Genomic DNA, 21,098 nt, shown 5'->3' on the forward strand with positions numbered 1-21,098 from the left:
CTCTCTGTTGTACCATTCAGCACATGCCTGTACCTCCATTACAGCCTGAAACATGCATCTGGTGACACCAGCTGCTGTGCTCTGTCTTCAGGAGCATGTTGGCCAGAGGTCCTCATACGAGCAGCACTGGCCATGTGCCTGTGTGGGGCACCATGTGTCAGTTGGCTGACACCATGGTGTGCAGGCAGATCTTCCATAGCCCCCACACTTTCCTGTTCCAAGCTACTGCGTGCCAACTGTCCTTCCTCTATGGCAACTGGTGATGGGGTATGTGCAGGATGGGATCTGTGTGCGGGGATGAGAGGGATATAGCTGGAATGGCAACCAATGGCACAGTTTTAGCCCCTGACAACTCTGCCTGTGCCTCAATCATACATGCATCATCACTGCTAGAGTCTGTGGGGACACTAACATCAAATGTACTGCAGGATGGCAACGCACCTACATCACCTGTGAGGGCAGACAAGAACTGTACATTACAATCTATACAATAGACACACACACACACACACACACACACACACACACACACACACACACACACACACACACACACACAAACACATGCACACACATGTGATATGCATATGATACGGCAGACGGCATGCAGCGCAGACAATCATAGTGGTAGTTATCATACATCCCTGCATGTGATATGACAGAAGGCATGCAACATGCATGTGATACAGCAGCTGGCATGCAGTGCAGACAATAATAGTGGTAGTTATCATACATCCCTGGGTTGTACACAACAGCATGCATGTGTCATAGCAGACGGCATGCAAATTACACAATCATAGTAGTAGTTAGCATACATCCCTGTGTTACACCATGTAGACCAGCACAGGTTAACAGTACACCTGCCTGATGTGTGGCATATGACCTTGACAATCACATGTAGTATGACATGTGATCTGTTGACGTGTGCAATGACATGCATACATGTTTAACACAATGGTGTCCTGTCAAATATACAGTGGGGTAATGGTGTCCCAATGCAGTGCTGTCTGTCCACCCTACAGATATACTGCACATTTAGCTGATGTGCATGGCCATTGCAGGGAATCATGAGGTGTCTCTATTGCTATACAGTGTGAGTTACAGACAGTTCATAGCCATGACTGTGTTCAGATACAATACATATATACTGTGGAATGTGACCCACGTCACTGAGGTGTATACACACTAAACTATGATGTGGAAGTTGTGACACAGGTCACTGAAGGGTATACGGATGACACCCCTGCACATCTGCAACCATATTGCTGCTGCCTGGCAACTATGGCCAGACATGGCGAACACTTCAGTACACCATGTCCCACATGACATCTGTGTACCACACACATGAGGAGCAAGTATGACATTGATGTCTGACACCGGCAAGGGGAATGTACTGTATCTGTGGGCTGATGTGGATACTGCACAGGTGACTGCTGTCATTTTGTGACACCCTCAAGATGTTCAACACATCTTATGTGGTAGATTGATGTTACACCTACACAAGATGTGCACAGGCCTGTAGGATGTCTAGTGTTCCACATCTACAATATAACCATTACACAAAGGCCATAGTTGGACCATGTGTAGCCATTGTACGGCAAGGTGTACACACAAGAACATCATGTCTACTGTGTGTGTTGCTCCATGTCTCTGGCCATCCTCCATAGCCCTGTGTGTACATGTGTTGGCCAAATTATTGTGATGGACATCTATTTCACATGTCTGTGTTGTCCCATATGGCATACGCCCATAGATGTCATATGCTCCACTGACGACAGGGTTATGCAGACAAAGGGTGGTATGTGGGATATGTTTTCCAGTTTGCTAGGCAGTGTTGCAGCCAGGCCACTAGATGTCATGGACATGTTAAGATAGCACATCACATTGTGTGACATTCATAGCAGGGCTATGATCCACACCAGTGAATCCTGTGGGCTGGCCATACTCCAGCCCACTGTGGAGTACTGTTTGTATTCCTCGCATGTGTAGTTCTGATCTATAGTACATGTCCCTATAGTGAACAGCACCTCCACCATTGTATGCATAGCTGTCCACACATCTGGCAATGACAGTTTGTGAGGATTCATTTTGGTGAGATGATTCACATAGTTTGCAAGTGTTGCACATGGGTAGGCATTGTGATGCATTGCAGGTCCAACCTGTATATTGTGACAGGGCCATACATTATGTGTACATGTAGTAAATGGCCACATGGCAGATAGATCTGTGCATTACAATTCCTGATAAATAATAACAGTCTCAACTGCAAAGGGCTGCTGTTGCAGTGGAACGCCAGAGGTACCTAAATAGGAGTAACACAGCAGTATGAGCATTATCCATGCCTGTATGATAGCTACAGGGTGCAATGTGCATGTTAACACATACACCAGTACATTAGACTATACTATGGTGTATGCACATGTGTGCATACACAGAGTAGCATACTATAGTATGCGGCATGTGTGTATACATGCCTTGCATATGATGTTACATTACATATTGTACAGTGACATATGCAACTATATGGAATATAGCTGTTATAGGTGCAGTACTGATTTACCAGGCAACTCCAGGCTCAGTGGTTGAGAGACACCCACCTCCACAATATCAGCTTAGGCTTGTGGATGTGTTTCTGCAGGTGTCCCCAAGTTAGCCAGTAGCTCCTCGGTACATGTGAGTGGGGGCTGGGTTGGTGGTCCACCACCTGTTGCACCTTGTTCCCTGGTGATTGCATTTGCATGCTGTTTTACCCATCTAATGAGGAATGTACAGTGTCTGCGCACCTGCTGGTATGTGCTGTTGTGGCCACCTACATCATTAACCCTCCTGCGAAGTTCCATCCACAGAGCATCCCGCTGCTGTGCATCCTGTGCCACATGGCTGAACAGGATATCATGATTGTCAAGTAGGTATGGGATGAGGGCCTCATCCTCCAAGTGGGTAAAAGGGGGTAGCCTTGCACACAGCATACCTGGAAGACATAATGATGGAGGCAGGTCACAGTAACTCACAGAGACATACAGAGCTACAGCTGAACATACATGTGTATCACATTTATTATGTTTAAATAGTTGTATTTGCAAACCTACATGACACTGATGTGTTTGTGTCACACACATGTGACACTCAATGGTGAGTGGATATTATCATCATATATGTGTGTGTGTCACCTGATTATATTGCTCATACTCCATGTGTATACTGTCTTGATGTGGGCATGTCTGTTTGCCTGTACTGGTGTTCCTACCTATCAGTACATGGCTGGATGTGTCCACATTAATGCAGTCGACCTTGATGCTGTGTATATGTCACATATAAAGACTTACACTGCCTTAACAGACATGACCTGTGACCCTGCAGACTTGCTCACATAAGGTTTTACATGTATGTGTTCTGCCATATATATCTACACAGCACTGTACAGCAATTCAACATCCTGCCATGTATCACTTGTGTTGCACATGTGATACACATGGGGCACTGGCTAGCCAGATGATATTTGCAGGGATGGATATCAACTATAGCATGTACAGTCAAAGTCAACTAGTAGGCTATATGCCATGGGCCATGTATGAATCTAGGATGAAAGGTTACCTGGCAGTAGCCAACAGGTGGGTCTCTGGGGTCAGGTGGAGCAGTGCCACATTACTGATCCACAGGGTTAATGAAACATTTACCATGCAGTCATCACACCATGTCTGAGAGGGGAGTGATGTGCAGCTTTGACAGACAGGAATGCATGGTATGACAGGACTATGTAAAGTGTATAGGACAAGGATCTGTCCAGCATGTGGAAGGTTGATGTCCATAAAGTATGTGTTTGAGAACAGAATGTGTACCTGTAGCATGTCCAACATCACTGGCTTGGACATGGATTTATTCAGGGTATGCATCATGCTACATAGTGGAGATGGGGAATGGGAAGGCTGGTGTAGGCCATCTGCACATGGCCAATACCCCTTAAAGGAAATATGTGATCTGATATGGGTCACTTGAGTGTTGTGTATGGCTGGACAATGATCTCTATATTCATGGATGGCACCCTGTCATTATTAGGGTTGCCACATATGACTACCTGACAGATGTGCTGACGTAGCTATCACAGGAAAGACAACTGCCAGGCTGCATCCCTTACACACAAGTGTCCATTATGTTGACCGCTGCCTAGGGGGTAGTTCATGGGTACAGGGTTATTAACATAGGGGTGACAATGCAATATGTAGCTGTCAGATTGTGACCATATGTCACACACTCCTCACCCATAAAGCCCCTTCTGTATGTTGTCCACAACACTATTGAGTCGGCTATTGCTCCTAGGTCATAGTCATTTGCATACTTCAATAGGCAGATGACTTCTGTTTGTCTGTGAGGTATGGACTACAATGAGGGGGAAACAATTAATTAACCCTGACTTACTTTAGCTACTACTGGTGTGATGAGCATGTATTATTCATACACCTTCTGTAGTGTTAGTTCTGCCAGCAGTCCCGTTGCAAAACACTTCTGTGACATAGGAATGTACATCTAGTATACCGAGTGTAGGTGGTACACAGTATGGGTGATGATGTCCTATGACCTGGCAAGGTTATGATAAGCAGTGTGAAATCAAAGTTACTGTCGTCTACATCTGTACTGCTGACATCAATTATTTGATCAAGGTTCATGGCCTTCCAGACCAGCCTCAGCAGGGTAGTAGTGCAGTACTTCGCATTATCAGTGGTGTTTCCCCCTTTGTGGGTTGTGATACCTGTTGGTGTGCGCCATTCAGTGTGTACACAGCCTGACATGGAGCTATGTTTTACATGATGTGTATGTGGAGAGCATCTTGTTTTGCCATATGTGTATGATACAACCTGTGATGTGGACAGGTCCCATGCAGCCTGAGGGCAGCTTGTACCTGCATAGTTGTGGGTATAGGGGCCCTGTGGTGTACATGGATATATGATTGTGTACCTGTTGGGGGGCAGTGTGTTTATGTTATCCAAGACCCTATCTGGATTGCTTATTCATGCTCAGTACTTGTTCAGAACTTGTAAGCACTACATAAGCTACTAATTACTATAGCACTCAATCTTCCTCATTACCTAGAGGTAAACAGGTTTTGTACATACTTTTCTCACTTGCTTAGAGTAAAATAGCTCTTGTACTCACTTTCCTCACTTATCTAGGGGAAAGTAGTTCTATATTCAGGCATGTCCAAGAGTCAACTGCCAGTGTTCTCTCCTGTCTATTTGATGAATCTGGACATCATGAGGCAATGTACACATTCCCTCATGTACACAGACAAGCCTCTCCGCATACCACCCAACACTACAACCTGTGAGAGATGCACTTATCTAGCCAAACTGGAGGTAAAGCTCTCTCCAACCAAGCCTGAACCTGACAGTCATGTGGAGAAGGTAAACATTCGCATCACACCACACTCATCACATTGTCTCACTGAATCTACCCCACCATTAACTGAGAAAACTACTCATGTACCAACTCATTAGCTCAAAGCTTTCTGGAATTCATAAACACCAATGCCCTGGATCGACATATCCACACACCCACCAGGGGCAACAGTATCCTAGACCTAGGCATTACCAACATGAGTGACCGGTGCTCCACACCTGAAGTCAACTCCTCGTTGGTCCGATCCGACCATGAGCTGAACACCGTTGCTATCCACATCCCGCCCCACCCCCCATTAAGGGAACCACAGTATAATATGTCTACAAAGCCAACTTCATGCTTCTTAAGACAGATGTGGTGAATGTCATGACACCTATGCAGATGGACAATACTGTTACACCTGCTGAATCCTACACAAATGCACTCTATAAGCACTTACACGAGTACATGGATTGTGCTATCCCAAACAGAACCAAGACGCTATACTCCTAATTAAGGTAACCATTCTGGTGGTCCCCTGCCATAAACAAACTGTACTACAGGAGGAAGACACTGTTGCAAAAGGGAGTACAATCCCATGCGTGGAGGAGCTCCCTGGTCAGCCTCAGTAAGAAGGTGAGATCCCTTATAAGATCCTCCAAAGCTAGCTATGAAAACAAAACCGTCACTAATTCCAACAACAACCACAAAGCATTCTATAGCTATGTCAAATATCTCGATGTCAACACCCAGATCTGCTCTGAGTTACAGCACAAAGGCACGAACATTACAGAACCAACTGATATTGCCAACATCCTGGCAGATTTTATTTTTATTTTTATTTAACATTTGTTGACCGGGAATGTCCGACTAGGTTCCACAGAGCCTGTTTTCAGCGGAGGCCCAGGGAGAAATGCTCCAGATGCATATCTTTGGAATGTGGGAGGAAACCGGATAGGTTCAGTGCTACCTTTCCCCCCTCCCTCTCAAAGCTGCACACTCTAAAGCCAATATCACAGCATCCATGGGACCGGACAACATCCCAGGCTGCGTTTTATATGAACTTCAGAACGTACTCCCCACCTATGCACCATGTTCAATAATAGCCTCACATCGGGCTTAGTGCCCCCTGAATGGCACACAGCAACAGTTATCCCACTCCACAAAGGTGGTGCCACAACGGACCATGGGACCTATTGCCCTGTAGGCCTGACTAGCCTGGTCTGCAAAGCTATGGAGCACATCATGGATCTCAGTCACAGAGACATTGGGTACCTCCAAACCTTTGACCCCTCCTAGTTTGGCTTTGTTAAGGGAAGACCATGCCTCCTAAACCTGGTTGACTTCTTAGAGACAGTTACCAAGGCATTAGATGAGGGTAAGGAGGTCCACACAGCCTACCTAGATCTCACAAAGGCTTTCAACACCATTCCTCATTCTGGTATTATCAACATACCCATCCACCTAAACATTAATCCCTATGTCATGTGATGGTTTGCAAAGTGGCTCACAGATAGAACCCACACAGTGAGAGTTGCATACCCTAGGTCCGACTGTATAACAGTTACAAGTGGCATCCCCCAGGGCTCAGTCCTAGGACCCCTCATGTTCGGTATATAATTCCCTGATGTACAGGAAAGCACAGGGGGGCTTTGGCAGAAAAGGTTTGCAGACGACTGCAAGCTAGGGGACATAATTGTTTCCCCAGCTGATACAGACACCCTCTGGAAGGTTCGCACTGAGACGGATACCTGGTGTCAATGTCATGGCCTCAAGCTGAATGCCAAAAAGTGCATAGTCATCTCCTTTGGATATAACTAATTTATTTTATTATTTTTTATTTTATTTGAAGTTTGTTTGCCAGGATGGTCCATTGGGCTGAATGAGCCCATTTTCAATGGAGTCCTGGGGAGAAAAGCTCCATAGATACAATATCAAATATACAAGTAAGGAATAAAAGTGAAATACAATAACATAACATAACAGTTTGTTAAAGTGTCAGAATAGTACATATAAGCACAAGTAAATGTTAATGCAACAGGAAAACACGGAAGAGCATATGCAACAATTCATATCAGTTTACAATTTTTTAGTCTCTATGTTTACTAGCAAAAGGAAAAGAAAAAAGTGTTAAGTAAGGCAATAGTTAGTAGGTGTGTGCAGAAGGTATTAACATAAGAGATTAATTACAATGTGTATGTTCCTATAGGAGGGATGACTTTATAGACTAAGAGGGTAAGGTAGTAGCTGGTGATGTTATGCAGGATGGGAACATGAGCATTCCCAGAGAGATGATAAATGTGAGTGGAGGAGAGATTTAAAGATGGGAAGACTGCTGGTACTGCGGAGATGAGGTGGAAGGGAGTTCCAGAGACAGGCAAGGGAAAAGGAGAGTAAAAGTTTGCCTGCTGGATGGGCCGGTTTGTGGAGTTCAATTAGGTTCTGAGTGCTGGTTCTTATGGGTCTGCTAGGATGGTGCACGGTGAAGGTTGAGGTGAGTGAGGGGCAGAGTGAGGGCTTGAAAATGAGCTTATGAGCATGAGTTAGTTGAGTGTAGGTAAGGTAGTTTGGGAGCTCTAGCCAGTTGAGTCTGTGGAGGGCAGTACAGTGATGGGAGGAGGATCTGTGCCCAATGGTGAATTTAGCGATTTTGTTGTAGCAGGAGGAGAGTTTTGTTTTGATAGAGGATTTTAGATTGGTTAAGAGTGGGGCACCATAAAGGAGAGAAGGGATGAGGTATGTGGTAGATAGGAGGAATCTAGTGGATGGGGAGAGGAAGTGAATATGGCGGAAGAACATATCGAGTTTCTGATGTGTTTTTTTAATGTTTGTTTGAATATGGGAATCAAATGTAAGCTGATTATCAATAAGACCTCCAAACAGTTTAGCACTGGAAACAATTTCTAGGGATGTGTTGTTTTGACTGGTTATGAGGAAGGAATTTATGCCGATAGTTATGCTTTTGGATGGGGTGAATAACATGAGTTTGGGTTTTGATGGATTGAGAGCTAGATGGTTATCATGCATCCATTTTTCAGTGGTTGAGAAGGCATTTTGAGTTAGTTTTATAAGGGAGGGAATGGAGTTTGCAGCACAGATAATAGTTGAATCATCTGCATATTGGACTATTTTAGCATTTGGGATATTGTGGTGGAAGTCATTAATGAAGATGTTGAACAGTAAGGGACCTAATATGGAACCTTGGGGTACACCAGTATCAGTGTTGAGGAAAGAGGAGGTAGATTTCTTCCATTTGACAGATTTTTGCCTGTTGGAAAGGTAACTGGAAAACCAGTTGATGCAAGAGGGTGAAAGGTGTAGGTTAGAGAGTTTGGTCAGCAGGAGGGAATGGGAGATGGTATTGAAGGCCTTAGAAAGGTCTAGGAGGAGGGTGGAGACAATGCAGTTGGAGTCTCTAGATTTATTTACAGTTTCGAGGAAGGAGAGTAGTGCAGTAGAAGTGCTGTGACTGGGTCTGAATCCATGTTGTGTTGGGGTTAGTAGGTGGCTGTTGGTGAGGTATGGTAATAGTTGTATGTGGATGCATTTTTCAAGTAGTTTAGAGATGGGAGATAAGATGGCGATAGGTCTAAAGGTGGAGATGTTATTATTTTTTCCTCCTTTGTGGAGGGAATAATGTAGCCTTTTTTCCAAATTTGGGGTACATAACCTTCTTGGATTGACTGGTTTATAAGTATACAGATGGGGGAGGCAATGGCTTCAGCAGCTGTCTTTAGGAAGAAGGAAGGGATATTATCAGGGGCATTAGAACAAGGTTTTAATTTGAAAAGGAATTTTTTTATAGTAGATACAGGTATGGGTTTGAGAGAGAAGAGAGGGAGGTGGGAGGTGGAAGAGCTTGAGGAGGGAGGGGTAGTGGGAATTGTAGCTGGAAGAGTGGAGTTATTTGTGAAGGATGATGTTAATTTAGATATGGAGTCAATGAAGAAGCTGTTAAATTGGAAGGCTAAGTCGGTATCAGAAGTATTGTGATCAGGGTGTGGGTTTTCCTTTTTGCCAGGTTTGAAGAGGGAGGAGATGCTATCCCAGAATTTTTTTGGGTTAGTCTTGTGATTATTTTGGAGGGTGATATAGTAGGATTTATGGTCAGACGTGATAAGATTTTTAACTCAGTTGCGGAGTATTTTGTATTCATTTAGGGTGGCTGGGGTTCTGTTTTTATAGTGGTTTTTCAAGGCTTTATCATGGAGGCGCATAACAGCTAAGGTATCTTTGGATAACCATGGGATGGTTTTGCTCTTGATTCTTTTTGTTCTTAGGGGGGCCATGGTGTCTAGAAGGTTTAGAAATGATGTATTAAAATAGGTGACAGTTTTGTCTAGGGGTGGTGTATTTAGGGGACTCCAGTTAAATTGTTTAAGTAAGTCAGAGAAGGTGTTGGGGTTAAAGTTTTTTTAAGGAGTGTACAGAGATGGTGGTATGTGGAAGCTGTAGGGAGGGAGGGAGAGTGACGGTGAGCGAAAGTAGGAAAGTGGTCACTGAGAGAGAGTAGGGGAGTGTACCACTACTTGAGATAAGGTGTGGGTGTGATACCAGAATCCAGTCTAGGGTGCTTCCAGAGGAATGGTCCTTAGATGGTCTGGTTATTGAGTCGATTAACTGGTGAAAGTTATAGAGGTTTATATTTAGGGGATTTGTTGGGCATTGGACAGAGGACCAGTTGATGTTAACATCACCTAGAATAACAGTTTCATTAGTAATGTTGGCAGAGAGCCAAGACAGAATGTCCTCAAGAATAGGTATGTTATCACCAGGAGGGATATAGAGGGAGGCTAAGCATATTGTTTTATGCTTGTTTAGTGGAGTAGGGCTAGAAGTAGTTCGGCATTGGCAAATTGGGGAACTGGCTTAGAATATGAAGTAACTGAAAAGGAAGAGGAGTAGAGTAGAGCTACTCCACCTCCTTTTTTGTGGGTTCTGTCTCTCCTGATGATATTGTAGTTGGGGGCAGTTATTTCTGAATCTTTTATGGAGGGTTTTAGCCATGTTTCGGATATTGACAGTATGTCAGGATTGTTATGGAGAAGCCAGGCGTGGAGGTTGGGGATTTTGTTACATATACTTTGAGCATTTATTGCTGAGAAGGTGAGGGGTTTTGTAGATGAAGGTGTATATGAGGGGGTTGTTGAGGAGTTGATGGAAGAGGGACCAGGGTTAGGGTGTATGTCACCAGAAAGTAGAGTGGTGATAAGTTGGTGAAGATGAAAAGAAAGGTAATTAGTGAGTTTTGTTTATGGTTTAAGGGTTGTATGTTTTGTAGTGCAAGTCAGACTTGGATTAATATGTTTGTATGTGGAAAATAGTTTGAAGAGGAAGAGTAGGGAGGGGTTGCAGACGTATAGGTGAGGGCTTATAGTGGTGGAAGAGTGTTTGTATTGTTTAGGGATTGGACTGGTTATGTGATAATGGGGGGAGTGAGTAGTGTAGAAGGGTTTGGTGATGTAGGTTAGATATGATAAGCTTAGTAGTAGTAGTAGATGGGTAATAGGTGAAGAAGGTTTTGTTATTGCTGTAGTTTTAGGGTTGTAGTTGGGGTGAGTGATTGGTGTGACTGGAGTGTAGCAAGACTGGGAGTGGTTAGGCTAGGTGATTGAAAGGAGGTAGGGGGTGGAGCCAGGAAGTAAGGGGTGGGAAAGGAAGAGGGTAAATGGAGTGGGTGTGGTTAGTGGAGTATAAATGTAAAGGTAGTGGGGGCGGGTGGGAATTGGGGGCAGGGTAGGGAAGCAGAGTGAGCCTGCAGGGCGAACGAAGCAGGAAGAGCCAGGAGATGAAAGACCAAAGACGAGGCTATGGAAAACAATCATTAAGGATAGGAGAAGAGACACAAGGTAAGAAACATAAGGTAAGTAGTCACTGGGGTTAGGGACAGGGTGATGAGTCAAAGGTGGAAGGAAAACATAGAATTTGCTAGGTGGAGAGGTAGAGAAGGCAGTTGGAAATTCTATTTTCTTGTCTTAGTTTTCCTTTTTATTTGTAAAAGTTAGAGCTTATAAGATTGGAGTGTAAGGTAGTTAATGGATGGGTGCTGCCTTCTGCTGACCAAATGAGTAATTATAGAATGGCAGGGGCAGCACTGGGAGGGAAGGAAGGGAAGAGTCTATAGAGCCAAGAGAGGATTGGGTCAGTGCTGGGCTGCTGGCTAGCGCATGCTGGGTCAGACAATAACATCAACCAATGGCACAAATGGTTAATCAGTAAGGTACATACACTCTTGTGGGGAGGTAGGACAGTTTCCCGATACACCACACGATCCCTGAGATGGTTCTTACAGGTAGGGAACCCAGGTATGTAAGTCAGGTAATATGTCTGGGGTAACTTGTACGTAATTGATAGCAAGCTGCAAAAGGCGAGAAAGGTAACATTAATGCTATGAAGACAGGAAAACAGCCATTAAGAGAGAAATACAACAATAGGGTAGTATAGTTTAGGCAGAGAGGGGTAGCCTAGGGGGTGGTATGTAGTGAGAGTATGAGTTTTAAAGATGTGTAGGCTATAGGAAGACTAGGGGGGGAGAAAGGAAGATTACATTTAGTTAAATTAAGAACAATAGAGGCTTCAGTACCATAGTACAAAAAACTTGGATTAGAACCAGTGTTTTACAATTAAACAGAAGTAATCAGTACTGGGTGATACATAGCAACTCAAAGACTGCATTTGGATACAGAGTAGGGCAGTGTTCAGACATTCAGTAAAAAATGAACTTTGCACTAAACAAGTTAGCCAACATTATAAGACATAAACTCTGTGTGAGGAAGCACTTACAAACAATCTTAATAAACACAGTCTGACAGGTATAGGCAGAAATAGTCAAACAAATTGCACTTGAATCTTATCCTCTTACTTAATAAGTTTAGCACATTGAGTTTACTCTTACGTAATTATTATAGCACTCTGAATGCATACATTAACAGTAACATACCACAGCATGAAACAGTTTAAATTAATAGCACTCTGAGTGCATGCATTAACAGTAACACACCACAGTATGCAACAGTTTAAACTAAAAGGGCACGTTAGTTCTTATTTAAGCAGGTTGAGCATATCAAGATAAATTCAATTATGACAATTATAATGAGGCAGGAGTATATGGTATTAGTTAAAAATAGAAAAAGTGTCTAAGTTCAGTATAGGTATACAACTTTTAACTAGTCCATTTATTTGTAATAGGATAGAGTATAAAGGGTAGACAGAATTATGTGTCAGAGGAATTACCTTAGATAAGGCAGTTTTATTGCAATAACCGCTTAGAGACTTGACTAATCTAAATCTGGTAAGCTTTGTCGTGTACACACTGATAGAGCGTTTCCAGTTTAGTGTCTCAAGTGAAAAGCAGTTGCGGTGCCCCAGGTGGGGGGGAATGAATCACAGCAGTTTAAAAGGGGAGAAATAAGTAAAATAAAAGTAGAGAATAAAAGGGAGGTTACTAAATTAGTGTATTGCTTGTGGCTGATCTTGGGTAGACTCTAATTAATAAATGCAGCAGAGAAGTGGTTCTGAGAAAAGAACACCGGACAAGCGGTGAGTAGGTGCGGCAGTTCTACACACCCGTAGCTAAGCGGTATTTATTTTAGGGGATTGCAAATGAGAGCGCCCATTCATGCATTCATTGTAATGAGCAGACTGCCTTCAATAACAGGGAAATGCCTTGGATAAAGTAGTTCTAATACAAACTGCTTTGAAACCTAATTAATCTAATTCTGGAGTGCTGTATCTCTTACCCGCTGGCTGAGCGTTTCCGGTTGAGTGTTACGAGTAAAGCAGTTTCGTTGCCCCGGTGAGGTGGGAATGGGTCATACCAATTTAAAAAGAACGCAAAATAAAGAGGAGGTTACTAAATTAATGTTTAGCAGCTGATTTTGGGAAAGCGCCAATATTTACTGCAGAATAGCGATTCTGAGTAAACACGCCTAACAAGCGATCAGTGTAAGCAGTAGGTCTTCACAGCCGTGTCTAAGCGGCATACAAGTTAGGGGCTAAATGCATAAGATCGCCCAAAAAAAAAGTCAATGTTTGTAGCAGCTTTGCACAATTTAATACAAGGATATACGTTGGGAACATTTAGGTAACTTGTTTGAGGGAATATGTGACAGTTCCCTGTAAATATAATGCTCAGCAAACAGAAAAAGTAAGTACAATAGTTATACAAGCTGTACAGAGCAGCGACATACAGAGCATATACTCGGTGCAATAACTAGGTAGTTGGACTAGAGAAGTATAAACAAATAGTTGTACACAACTATGATTGAGCAGCAACATACAATTGGGCATAAACACATGGAATAACAAGAATGCAAACAGAAAACACTTACCCACAAACGGAGCCAGCAACCGAAAGCACGACCTGGACTGGAAGGGGCCAGAGGATGATTTAAAAATGGCGCCTGGCTCTAGTGGCGTCACTATATGATTTCAGGGGCAGGAAAAAGGGCAGGAAGAAGGGAGGAGGGGCAAGATAGGGAGACAGGGGGTAGACAGTTGAGAGAGGGGAGGGGACAGGTACAGAAGGTAGACTTGAAAGAGCCAGGAGATGAAAGACCAATGACAAGGCTATGGAAAACAATCAGTAAGGATAGGAAAAGAGACACAAGGTAAGAAACATAAGGTAAGTAGTCACTGGGGTTAGGGACAGGGTGATGAGTCAAAGGTGGAAGGAAAACATAGAATTCGCTAGGTGGAGAGGTAGAGAAGGCAGTTGGAAATTCTATTTTCTTGTCTTAGTTTTCCTTTTTATTTGTAAAGGTTAGAGCTTATAAGATTGGAGTGTAAGATAGTTAATGGATGGGTGCTGCCTTCTGCTGACCAAATGGGTAATTATAGAATGGCAGGGGAAGCACTGGGAGGGAAGGAAGGGAAGAGTCTATAGAGCCAAGAGAGGATTGGGTCAGTGCTGGGCTGCTGGCTAGCGCACGCTGGGTCAGACAATAACATCAACCAGTGGCACAAATGGTTATTCAGTAAGGTACATACACTCTTTTAGTATTTGGTTCTTGTGGGGAGGTAGGACAGTCTCCCAATACAACACACGATCCCTGAGATGGTTCTTACAGGTAGGGAACCCAGGTACTATGTAGGTCAGGTAATATGTCTGGGGTAACTTGTACGTAATTGATAGCAAGATTCTTTTAGTATTTGGTTCTTGTGGGGAGGTAGGACAGTTTCCCGATACACCACACAATTCCTGAGATGGTCCTTACAGGTAGGGAACCCAGGTACTATGCAGGTCAGGTAATATGTCTGGGGTAACTTGTACATAATTGATAGCAAGACTCTTTTAGTATTTGGTTCTTGTGGGGAGGTAGGACAGTTTCCTGATACACCACACGATCTCTGAGATGGTTCTCACAGGTAGGGAACCCAGGTACTATGTAGGTCAGGTAATATGTCTGGGTAACTTGTACGTAATTGATAGCAAGCCACGAATGGTGCCAGCAACCGAAAGCACGACCTGGACTGGAAGGGGCCAGAGGATGATTTAAAATGCGGTCTACCACATAGGTGCTAGTCCCCTACATACAGAAAAGGTAATAAGGGATCTGGGAATCCCAGTAGATAGCAATCTCTCCTTCAATACCCATAATGACAAGGTGGTTAGAATATCCTTCTACATGGCCCCCCCTAATCTCTAATGGGTTCGTATTCAGATCAAAGGAGGCCATTGTACCTCTCTACTCATGACTTATTAGACCCATTAAAGGATACAATACCCCATTTGGGATATACCTTACAAGACAACTGCAACAGCTTGGAAGACCACAACAGTACCACACCAAGAGGATTACTGACCTCAAACAGATGACCTATGCAGCCCAGCCTAAGAAACTTCAGCTGTACTAGGTTGCATACCGCATACTCACAGATGATCTCTGCTTGACATACAAGGCCCATGTCCAACCCAGTATTGCTGGATATGCTCCACCTAAACAGAGGCCCCTGAAAGCCACATGCTCTAGGGATATACACCTAACCACAACGATGACTAGGACATGCTGGACGGATAGATTCCTGACCTGGACACTTCCCATGCTTTGGAACATGATTCCAATGAACATCAGGCAGGACCCCTCACCAGCACTCTTCAAGCGAAACCTTGACATGTGGATGGGGATCATTGCAGTGGCTCTGCTGGACAGAGGCACAGGGAACTAATGGCTCTGCCATTCAGAGGCACAGGGAACTAACCTATGGGGGTGGCGAAAGCCAACACACTCTAGACAGGCTTATAAATACCCTTGGTAAGACAGCCTAGTACCTACCTTTGCACTTATTGCATGTCTTATGTGCATGGATAGTTAACTAGCTCTTCCATTTTACTTTACTATCATGCTGATAAACTGTCAGGTGACTAAAAGTCATATGTATTCTGTTATTGTGTATTGTAAATGCCAATAGACATAACTAATGTTTGCCTAATATAACAGTAATGCTATGTAACTTGTAATACATATCTGCCTACAATACTGTACATTGCACAGTTATTGACACAATATCCCACAATGCAAATCATAATTGTACAGTGGGGCAACCTTCGACATGTTATTCTCAGTAATACACCCATACATATGGCTACTGTTACAATATATCCACATATACTATCCCCTGTTATAGCACATACTTGTTGGACCAGCCCTGCCGCTGACAGCGGCTGGTGAGGAATATTTCTGTTCAAAGCCCTTATATAGCATCTCTTGTGGTACGCACAGATACTACAAGCGTTACTATGCTCAATAATACATTACTACAAGATAACTGTTTCTACTATATGTATTGCGTGCACTTTAAATATTACAGAACAGGTACTAAATGCACAGACATATTGACTGTTCTACATAGCTTATTAGTAACCCAAGGTATCATTAACTGTTGATTCAATTCTTTTCAGTTTGTGTTTCAGTCTTCTTTGTAATGTTCTGCTGGTATATATGGAAGATTTGAATGTGTGATAAGCCATCCTTTTCTAGTTAAATATCGTTAACGTGGTATCCTGACCACCAACTGGTGTTCCAAAGTAGTTAATTAGATGCACATCAGCTGTGCAGTTACTCCATTAGCCGATACCATGGCAACAGTGGTGTATAACCTTTTGGGCATTGTCCATTTGCCTTACTTTCAAGGAAGATGGCCTGGATGCGTTGTTTGTGATGTATTTCAACAGCTATATGGAGACAAACAGAGATATATTAGCTTCATGACTCCCGTGGATTGTGTGTAATGGCTAGACGATTTTGTTCTACATGTGAGTACAGTTGTTATATTTCAGAACATTGCTACTTATGCAGGGTCTGTTTGTACCTGATACTTCTGCAGATGTTTAAGTCTGGCAAGGATGTTTGGGCAGCTCAAGGCTGTATGACTTGTTGAACTGTTGAACTTGTTGTATGAACTGTTATGTGGTTTACAGTGTGCTTACCAGATATCCTTGATTTAGTGTACATGTGTAGCATACTGTGCTGTTACTCAGTAATTAGTAACACATCACGGTGTACACACAACCCTCTGAAATGGGATTAGTGCAAACAAACCCTGTAACATCAGCAGCTGTTACATTGTATAACAGCAACTATTTCACATAGGGCCATGTTAGTGTGTCTCTGACAAGGTATGTTAATGCTTCTGCAGATGTCGTACAGTGAGTGAATGATTTGTGATGTTATTACAGTTTGTAATGTAATTTGTTTGGGTGTGGGGGATGATGTTGGTGGGTGTGCAAAGCAGATGCAGGTGTGTAGGAACTGCTTTTATACATAATCGATATGTGCGTGAGGGTTCTTTCCCTATTTGAACACCTATCCTTTAGTGAACTAATACTATGGTAATTGCAGGCTGATTCATTAAGGCACTGTTAAGTGGTTCCTGTATAGCATGTAGGTGATGTTAGTCCTTGAATCCTTTTGGCAATACATCAGAATGTAATAAAGTGTTGCTACATGAAAGCTGTGTATGTCTGTCATAAGTATTTGCAGTCATTGTAGTTGTGTTGGCTAGGGTTGCCGCCTTTTCATATGGCCATAGTGGGACATTTTTGGGACACACATCAGATTTTACAGGCCGACACAAACCCACGGTCAGTACAAGGGATAGAACTTTCCTTTCTTGCCTAAATATAAGCTTATTCTTGTAGCAGTTTAGTTGCTTATCCTGTTTCTTGTAACATGTAGGTATTTTAGATACAGAAATAACTATTGTATGCAACTATTGCATTACATATGGGACACAATTATGTCCTACAATCCCAGGACATTTGCCACGTTTAATATATTTGGTCAGGACACAACCACCCAAAGAGGGACTGTCCCTCGCAAAGTGGGACAGGTGGTAACACTATCATTAGCTCATGTCCATAGCACTTATTTGTAATAGTGTATAGGCATATACTCTCCTTATCCTTTGTTCATAAAGGTTGGTCGTGGCGGAATGCATGATTGCTGTGGTCCATGTTATACTCATATATGAATACTTCAATTGCTGTATATGGGATACCTACAGAATCCCGAAACCACACAGTTCCGACGCCCACAATACCGGGCCCAGACTCCCATACCCCACATTACTGACAGCGACAGTAACTCGCGAATGTAACAACAACATGGAACACACACACACAACACACACACACACACACACACACACACACACACACACACACACACACACACACACACACACACACACACACACACACACACACAAACAGACACACTGCTACCCACCACATCCAAACAAACCACCCTACACTACATATGAGCAGGTGGGCAAGCCCCCCCTACACCCCCCCATCTAGGTGTCTGTGCCCCCCACACCCCCCTACTTTAATATTCTACCTCCTAGATCATGCAGACCCACAAAGCTAACCCACACCCACACATTACAGTCCCCCAAGAGCACACACCACACTCAGAACACACACTTACACACACTACAGCCCTGAGAAACATACTTACATACAGTAACCTACCTGAACCGCAACACCAGAAGCACTGATTAACTGTCCCTTAACATCGTGATTTTAAACCTCGCGCATCTGGTGTTTCGGTACTGTGTTCTTTTGGACCTTAAGCCTCGGGATTACGTGCGTCAGTATGTAAAGCACTCGGTATGGGGTAGGTATCCCATTTATATGTACCTCCATGGTTATGTAGATGTTGTTAACCTATCTATATATCTAAATATATATGTATATCCCCATATATCGACATATATCTCTCTATCTCCCTCTCTCTATACATGATGATGTATGTATGTATATATATATATATATATATATATATATATATATATATATATATATATATATAAAAAACATACACCTTTCATTGGGTACATGCCGGTTTGTCCTATTTCCACACATTCCTACCTTTTGTGTTTTATCCTGTCAGTATACACAACTGCCATTGATACATCTCAGGTAGCTTAGTGGTATGTTATTGTGAAAATTGTGTATATGGTTACGTGTTCTAATCCTGGCAGTGGTATTTTACCTCTCAGATCAGGCACTGGTAGTGCAAGGGTGATTAATGCACATTTCAACAGTTGTGTGTTCCACATGTTTATTATTCTGTGGAAAACTACCTATATATGCAAGCTGTGTTTAAGGTATACTATGTAGCATGTAAACATCTGAAAAGATTCCTGTCAGGGATACTCCCCATTATTTGGAACTACATCCCTGATTACATTATACAAACCCCCTCACTAACACTCCAGGGATCCAGCAATTGGCTCTGCTCCACAGAGGGACAGTTAGTTAATCGATGGGGTGGCGACAGCAGACACTTTTTGCCTATGTTTATGAGTGGCCTTGGCAGTTGGGCATGTACCTACCTATGTATCTATGAACCTCTACATACAGTATGGACACATGCTGATAGCTTAATTTACTGTTCAGGTATTGACTTACCTTGTGCCTATGGCGGTTGTGTGTACAATAGTTGAGGGCTACCTATGTAGGATGCATACAGTAGACCACCTATACATGACAATTTACAGGTGGTCGTGTGTATGTGCCATCCATGTTTGCTGTGTGTGCAGGTGGAGAAGGGTGTCAGTCCATGAGTGCCTACACTGTCAGTGTGTGTGCTATACGTTCCCTCTTTGCCAAGGCATGGGCATACTGGGCACTCCTCCGTCTGCCTACTGGGGCTAGCAAAGGGTGTTCATGGTCTGAGTCCCTCTGTGCTTGTGGGTCCCTTGGCAATGGTGGGGGGCTGTGAGGGCCTTCACCATTCTGTCCCTGCTGCAGCTGTTTCCGCAGGATCATATTGTGTAACATGGCACATACTATGAAGATGTGGGCACACACGCCTGGAGAGTACTGCAAGGCTCCACCAGATATATCCAAGCAATGGAACTGTGATTTCAGCATCACAAACATGCTCTCTATGATGATTCTGGTTTCTGCGTGTGCCTCATTATGGCATTCTTGTGTGGCTGTGTGTGCATTTCTGATGGGAGTCATCATCCACGGTTCCAGTGCATAGCCATCATCCCCCACCAGGTGGCCATATGGGATGTCCCCCCTGGCAAATACCTGATACAGCTGTGAGGCATGCCAGATGTGGGAGTTGTGATAGCTTCCGGGGCTGCCAGCACACACATCCATGATAATGCCCTGGGCATTGCACACGACCTGGCAGTTGATGGAGGGGTATCCCTTGTGGTTTATGTAATGCCTACTCTGCTCACTGAGTGGTGACTTGATGTGTATGTGCGTGCAGTCTATTGCACCCAGTACCTCCGGGTAGTCTGCCACATGGTGGAAGAGACGCATATTGCTGGCCAACACCTCCTACATTCAGGGGAAGTATATGTGCTCATTGGCATGTGGTAACATGGCATCCAGGAACTGGTGGAGTACCCTGGATACTGATGCCTGTGAGATCTCCATGATATCCCCAGTTGGCCTTTGGAAGGTACCTGTGGCTAGTATTCTCAAGCTTACACATACCTTCGTGTCCACTGGGATGGGTTCCCCTCTGTTACTTCTGGCTCTGAGGCATGGCCGGCACAGCTCAACAAGTTGCTGTATGATGTCCCTGTCCACCCTGTAATGCTCTACTATCTCCAGATCATGTAGCCCCTGGTAGGTTACCCTGGGTCTGAACACTCTTCTCTTCCTCCGGTGCCTGAGATGGTTGTCAGCATCATCCCCCACACCACCGTCAGTCTCCAACACATGCTAGTGGATCAAAGCTATGGCAGCCCCTAACATGTACATATTAAAAGTTCCCCGTCTGTATACACCAATGGTGCAGAGTGTCTGGGCATACACAAGTGTGTGTGTGGGGCTTTCACACCTTATACTATTGTGCAATGGATGATGCTGATGTAATTGGGTGTGCTTGTGCAATTCCAGCTGCGGGGTATCTTAATTATTGATTTTACAGCAGGTACTGCTATTGTGGGGCCTTTGGTGTTGACTTACGCTTGGCTGCCGTGATTTATCTATTGCTCTTTACTTCAATTTTCAACCCGATTCCCCTCCCATTGTCAGGCATGCATCCAGCTGCCGTCTTTCTTGTTTTGTACTTTCACAACCCAGGATTGTGTTGGGGAATGTGTTATATAGCTGATCTACTGCAAGTTTGCTTTGTTCTGCTGTGACAGTTCTCTTTTCTTTGCTGTACGGCATCTCCCCTTTCCTGTTCTGCAGGTAGCTGCTAGCAGCCTTGTTAGCTGTTGTCAATGGCCCACTGTGAGTTCCTAGGTGT

Source organism: Protopterus annectens, chromosome 4.part0, assembly GCF_019279795.1.
Source record: "Protopterus annectens isolate FY-2018-M chromosome 4.part0, PAN1.0, whole genome shotgun sequence".
Taxonomy (NCBI): domain Eukaryota; kingdom Metazoa; phylum Chordata; order Ceratodontiformes; family Protopteridae; genus Protopterus; species Protopterus annectens.